General features: G+C 44.5%; 1 long non-coding RNA gene across 1 annotated transcript in view; it reads right to left on the bottom strand.

Annotated features, from left to right (window-relative positions):
• Window positions 1-211: 211 nt before the first annotated feature.
• Window positions 212-6,322, bottom strand: part of LOC135966763 (uncharacterized) — a 91,250-nt gene continuing 85,139 nt past the window's right edge. The window contains exons 3-4 of the long non-coding RNA XR_010580354.2: window positions 1,783-1,841; window positions 212-503 (exon numbers count right to left, since the gene is read on the bottom strand). This is a non-coding gene — a long non-coding RNA (uncharacterized lncRNA). The remainder of the gene's footprint in view (window positions 504-1,782; window positions 1,842-6,322) is intronic.

The following is a 6,322-nucleotide window of genomic DNA, read 5'->3' as shown; positions in this document are numbered from 1 at the left end:
TATAGTCCCACAACTTCTCGCATAAACAGGATCTAAGAGAGTCATTTTAAAAAGAAGAGCAAACTTCCAAGTTCCACTGAAAGACATCAGCATCTCTGTGGAGTGAATTGGGGAAAGAGAATGAAGAGGTCTGTTCAACTTTTAGACACACAAAATGTGAATTGAATTGCATGAGTGACACCAACAATGTGAAGATCTTTAGCAGGAGCTCTTTTTTCTCTTTTTGGCCTATGGTATTTAATCCTTCTATCATCATTATCGTCCTTTCTCTAATTTAATGTCTCTGAACCTTTATTCAAAAATCCACTATGTATGTGTAACATGTTTGTGAGATTATTACTAGACCCTCTAGGAGGTTTCATTAACCCGGTTTTCTCTTATTATAGCAATACCACACTATCTTGATAGTTCAGGTAAGTCCTCCACCGTTTTTTTCCAAGTTGTCTTAGCTCTTTTGGGTTCTTTAAATTTCCGGACACATTTTGGAATCCGCTAGTTCATTTCTACTGAAAAAAAATAAATAAATAAAATCATGCTGGGATTTTGATTGGAATTGCATTAAACCTCTGATCCTCAAGGGCAGAACCAATATCTTAACAGTATTGAGCCTGCTGATCCATGAACACAGTATATCACTTCATTTATTTAGCTCTTTAATTTATCTCAGCATCACGGCCTGCTTTTCAGTGTATAGATCTTACACATCTTTTCTCAGATTTAGTCTGAAGGATTTCATGTTTTGATGTGCTATAAAAAATATTGCTTGGTAAATTTCCATTTCCAATTATTTCTTTGCCAGTGTGTAAAGAAATAAATATTGCTTATGTGTTTAGCTTGTGTCTTGCAAACTTTCCAAACTCACTTATAAGTAATTTATTATTATTAGTTTTAGTGGCTTTTTGTGATTTCAGGAGATTTTCCACACAGGTGATCACGTCACCTGCAGATACAGATAGTTTTAAATCTTATTTTCTAATAAGCGTGCATTTTATATATTTCAACTTGCCTTATTGCACTGACTAGACTCCAAAAAAATGCTGAAAAGCAGTGAGAAAAAAGTCATCAGGTGGGATGGTAAATACAGCCCTTGTTCTTCCATTTTGACCTGAAGCACCCAGTGTGAGCATTTTCTCATTTGATTTTTGTGAGGACTTTTTGTTTCCTTTTTTTACTTTATTTTTAAAAAATACACTTTATCTTTTAGGCAGTTTCAGGTTCACAGAAAAATTGAGGGAAAGGTGCAGAGAGTCCTTCTATATGCCGCCTTCCCTTCCCCTACGTGCACAGCCTCCCCCACTAACAACACTCCTGCCCAGAAGGAGTATTTGCAATAATTGAAGAACCTACGTTGACATATTGTCACCCAGAGTCCACAGGTTACATGAGGGCTCCGTCTTGGTGCTGGTTCTATGGGTTTGAACAAATATGTCATGACATGTATCCACCGTGATAGCATCGTACAGAGCAGTTGCACTAAAATCCTAAAAATCTCCGTGTTTCACCTCATCATCTCTCCCTCTTCCCAACACCTGGGAACCACGGATATTTTCACTCCCTAGTCTGGCCTTTTTCGGAACGTCCTTTAGTTGGAAGCTTACAGTATTTCAGAATGTCCTTTAGTTGGAAGCTTACAGTATTTAGTCTTTTCCGATGGGCCTCTTTTGTGTAGCCGTGCATTTTTTAAGTTCCTACGTGTCTTTTCATGGCTTGACAGTTCACTTCCTTTCAGTGCTAAAGAATATTCCATTGTTTGGATGTATCACAGCTTATTTATCCACTCACCTAGTGAAGAACATTTTGGTTTCTTCGTTGCCTCCAAGTTTGAGCAATTATGAATAAAGCTGGAATAAAATGAGCAATTATGATTAAAGCTTCTATAAATGTCCATGTGCAGGTTTTTCTGTGAACACAAGTTTTCAACTCCTTTGGATAAATACCGAAGAGTGCAATTGCTGGATCACATATTAAGAGGATATCTCGTGCCCATCAATGATACACTGGATACACAAAATGTGGCATGTATATACCACGGAATACTATGCAACCATAAAGAAGAATGGGTTCCTGTCCTTTACAGGGACATGGATGAAGCTGGAAGCCATCATTCTCAGCAAACTAAAAGAGGAACAGAAAACCAAACACCACATGTTCTCACTCATAAGTGGGAGTTGAACAATGAGATCACATGGACACGGGGAGGGGAACGACACACACGGGGGCCTGTTGGGGGGTGGGGACAAGAGGAGGGACAGCATTAGGACAAATACTTCATGCAAGCAGGGCTTAAACCCTAGATGATGGGTGGACAGGTGCAGAAAACCACCATGGCACATGTATACCTATGTAACAGACCTGCACATGTATCCAAGAACTTAAAGTAAAATTTAAAAATAAAAAATAGGGAGTAGAGTTTGGTAAGACAATGTGATAATTTTACAAACACAAAACATGTCATACCCACTTCCCCACCTCCCTCAAGTGCTTTCAACAGCATCCTATTGCTGTTATTAAGAGAATAAAGCATCTACCATCATCTCCCAGCCCCTGCCTGCCTTCCTTCATTCTTGTCTTGTGCCACTTTCTCCGGTGTTTACTTCCTTGAACGTGCCTGTTTCCTGCTGCAAGAGGCATTCTGCACGCACCCCCATCTCTGTTTAGACCGTGCTGTCCCTACACTCCACCCCCCTCAACAATCAACCTCTACTTCTCTCCAGACTGCAAGGGGATCATACCTTCCAGAATGCATCGGTTTTCTACCTCTCATCCCAAGATACGCCAGATTCTTTTACAGCATAAATTTAGAGAATCCCGCTTCCCTTTCTTTGGTGCGCTTCTCTCAATTCTTCATCAGAAACCCATTAGAGTGATTGTCACATTAGTGCCCATTCTCCCCATCAGGCCGCAAGTTCGTGAGGGCAGGGGCCACGGTCATGTTGGTGAACCACGGTATTCTCAGTGACTATCCATGTGCTTAGAAAGTATTTGCTGAATGAGTAAATGGGTCTGCAGTTCCAACCAAAGCTAGAAGCTTGACTTTGGAAGAATGAAAGTAGATAACATCTCCAAAGCAGACCCCATAGCATGAGAAAAGAAGGGAAGAAGGGAAGAATGGAGGCAGAGCTGAAGGATGAATATCGGCACAGGAGTAGGTGAGAGTTCCAGAAATGCTGGGTTTTCACGTGTTTTTATTTACCTCCTATCTGTGTTTCCATCTCTGTGTAGCGTGACTCTCATATCCCTCTCAATTTCTACATTTCTTTACTGACAGGGACAGAGGTGGTGCATTGGACACACTACTAACCAGCATACTCTCTCGGACTTGCAAGAAAATGTAGAGAAAAAAATGTAGAAATGATATCTCGGAAGAAAAAAATATCAAAAATATGAGAATCAATGTGGGAAAACAAAATCAATGTTGAAAGACAACTTCTCAACATATTTAGGTATCTCTGGGACCTAAAATGTCATCAGGACTCCCCACACTTCTTTTTTTTTACATTGCTCTGTGTGTGTGTGTGTGTGTGTGTGTGTGTGTGTGTGTGTGTGTGTATTCAACAGAAATCTACAAAAAAAAAAATGCTATTGCTAGAATAATGCTACTACAGGGGAGAAAAATGTAATCTTTTCTTCCACCCATGTTAGCTTCATTGGCTGGGGTTCCTATAACAAAAGACAGATGAACCCCCAAAAAAGCAAACGGAGGCTTATTAGCATGTGTATTTCATATATACATGGGAGATACACAGGGAATGAGGGAATCTCAAAGAGACAGCTCAGACCTTTCTTTTATATAACATCTTCAACAAGGATAATAATGTTTATAGAAGTGCCAAGACAAAGTAAAAGGACTTTGGGTCATTGGGGGCAACAAATTGTGGGAAGGCCAATAAATGATAGATTTTTGTGTCAACTCCTCTGGTGCTGTTTCCTGAATGATAAGAGTCTGAAGTTGTGTACAGAGATTGACCTGCGTCCTTTCTGGCAGAGAGGGGAGAAAGGGCACCTTTGTCTTTGTATAATATGATTATGTTGTATGCTTTTCAGAAAATAGAGGGAAGGCCAGAGTGCTTCTTAATTGCCTTCAGCTCAAAATATTTTAGCATGGCGTGTTGTATTCTCTGCACTGTTCCTGCTGCAGATATCTCCAAAGGCATCAGTCGCATCCACAGCACTACTTGTGGGGAAATATTGAGCAGAACTGGAATCAAATGTATAATTCAGCCCCACAGAGTCTCTGAGCCACAGGACAGAGTGAACTGCCCGGGAGTCAAAGCAGACACTGAACAGCTGACATTCTAAGAGTCTCCTTCCAGTAGATCGGCACAGAAACTCAAGTTCTTTTCACAGATTTGTCTGTGTTTCTTTTGTGGAAAAAAACATAACCCTGTAGCTAAAATGTCTACTTCACAGTGCACGAAAACATCTAGAGCCTTAGCCAGAAGCAGCACGGACCCAGGCAGCCTGGTAATGTCTGGCGGGGGCAGCCCACAAAATCCATCAGCATGTGGCCCTGCGAGCCGCCACCAGTAACATATGTTTACATGCTAATGATTGTCAGGCTCATTTAGAACAAATTTGCATCCATCAAAGTCAAACCGCGAGCAGAGCAGCACATTTTCCTGTGTGTCAGTGGCCCCTGAGATACCAGGGAGAACTTGAATTGCCTGACCCCTTCAACTTCCAAGCATCCCAGAGGGAAAATGCAGACCCCAGGAAAGGACTGTGCTGGAAACCATTTGTTCTTACAGATGTCCGGAGTAGTCTTGTGACTGACCCAAAGACTCCCCTCTGAGGGTGGGGGAGACCTAGGTTAGGGGAGGGTGAACCGTGCTGCCTTCTAAGACCTTCCTTCTAAGGGAGGGTGGGGAGACCTAGGGTACGTGGAGGTGAGCCATACTGGCAGGAGCTTCCCTCTAAGGGAGGGTGGGGCAGACCTAGGGTAGGTGGAGGTGAACCATACTGGCAGGAGCTTCCCTCTAAGGGAGGGTGGGGCAGACCTAGGGTAGGTGGAGGTGAGCCATGCTGGCAGGACCTTCCTTCTAAGGGAGGGTGGGGAGACCTAGGGTACGTGGAGGTGAGCCATGCCAGCAAGACCTTCCTGCTAAGGGAAGGTGGGGAGACCTAGGGTAGGTGGAGGTGAGCCATACTGGCAGGACCTTCCTTCTAAGGGAGGGTGGGGAGACCTAGGGTACATGGAGGTGAGCCATGCCAGCAAGACCTTCCTGCTAAGGGAAGGTGGGGAGACCTAGGATAGGTGAAGGTGAGCCATACTGGCAGGACCTTCCTTCTAAGGGAGGGTGGGGGAGACCTAGAATAGGTGGAGGTGAGCCATGCTGGCAGGAGCTTCCCTCTAAGGGGGGGGGGGGGAGACCTAGGGTAGGTGGAGGTGAGCCGTGCGGGTAGGATCTTCCTTCTAAGTGAGGATGAAGTGTGCTTTGCTAGACTCTACACTGAGTCTCAGCTTGGCCGACCCAGATGGGAGCAACTCACTTCTATCCTATGATTCTGGGTGTCCTCATCTGTCATGGAAGGTTTGGTTAAATGAGCTTAAAGTCACTCCAGTTGCAAAGCTGTGTGACTTGTAGATACATGCCAGTGCGAATGACTCACTTCATTTTTACAAGTTGCACAGATAGCCAGGCTTCCCCTTGTATCAGTCAGGAGGTCCCAGAAGACTTTGTCACAGGCAAAGAGGTGATTAAAAGGAGTCACTGACGGGATTCTTTGGAGATCGGTGGGCAGGGCCCAAGGGAAGTGAGAATAGCTCTCCCCAGATCATGGGCAAGGGATGCCTGGGGAGGGGCTGCTAACGTGGACAGGCATGAGTAAGAGAGGACTGAGGACAGTTCCTCTCCCTCCTCCACCTTCTACCTGCTGCCAGCAATGAATCCAACCAGCAGCCCTAGGCCAGGCCAGGCTCCCAGAGTCAGAGCCAGGAAGAAGCCAGGCACATAGAGAAGCCACTGGTCCCCACCAACACCAAGGATGCAGTAAGAATTTTGATGGAAATATTTAAAAACTCATTCAACAACTTCCTATCTCCCCAACCAGCCTCTACATATGATTCCACCTTTTCCAACTCCTGAGCCATCTGCAGGGATGTCACAGGGGTGGGGCTGCCTGCTCTGCCCAGGGCTCGGGACCCTCCAACCTTCAGAGGTCTGGAGTCCCCTCTCCCCTCCCTGGCAGCAATTGTCTTCTCTGCTGTCAAATTACCACTTCCATCCTCCCACAACACATGAGAATTTAAGACAGGATTTTGGTGGGGACACAGCTAAACCATATCAAAGGGGGGGGGCCCCTCATGGGGCTCTGGCATGAG

The sequence above is a fragment of the Macaca fascicularis genome, chromosome 13 (assembly GCF_037993035.2).
Source record: "Macaca fascicularis isolate 582-1 chromosome 13, T2T-MFA8v1.1".
Classification (NCBI taxonomy): Eukaryota; Metazoa; Chordata; class Mammalia; order Primates; family Cercopithecidae; genus Macaca; species Macaca fascicularis.
This window is presented reverse-complemented; position numbering and strand designations above follow the sequence as displayed.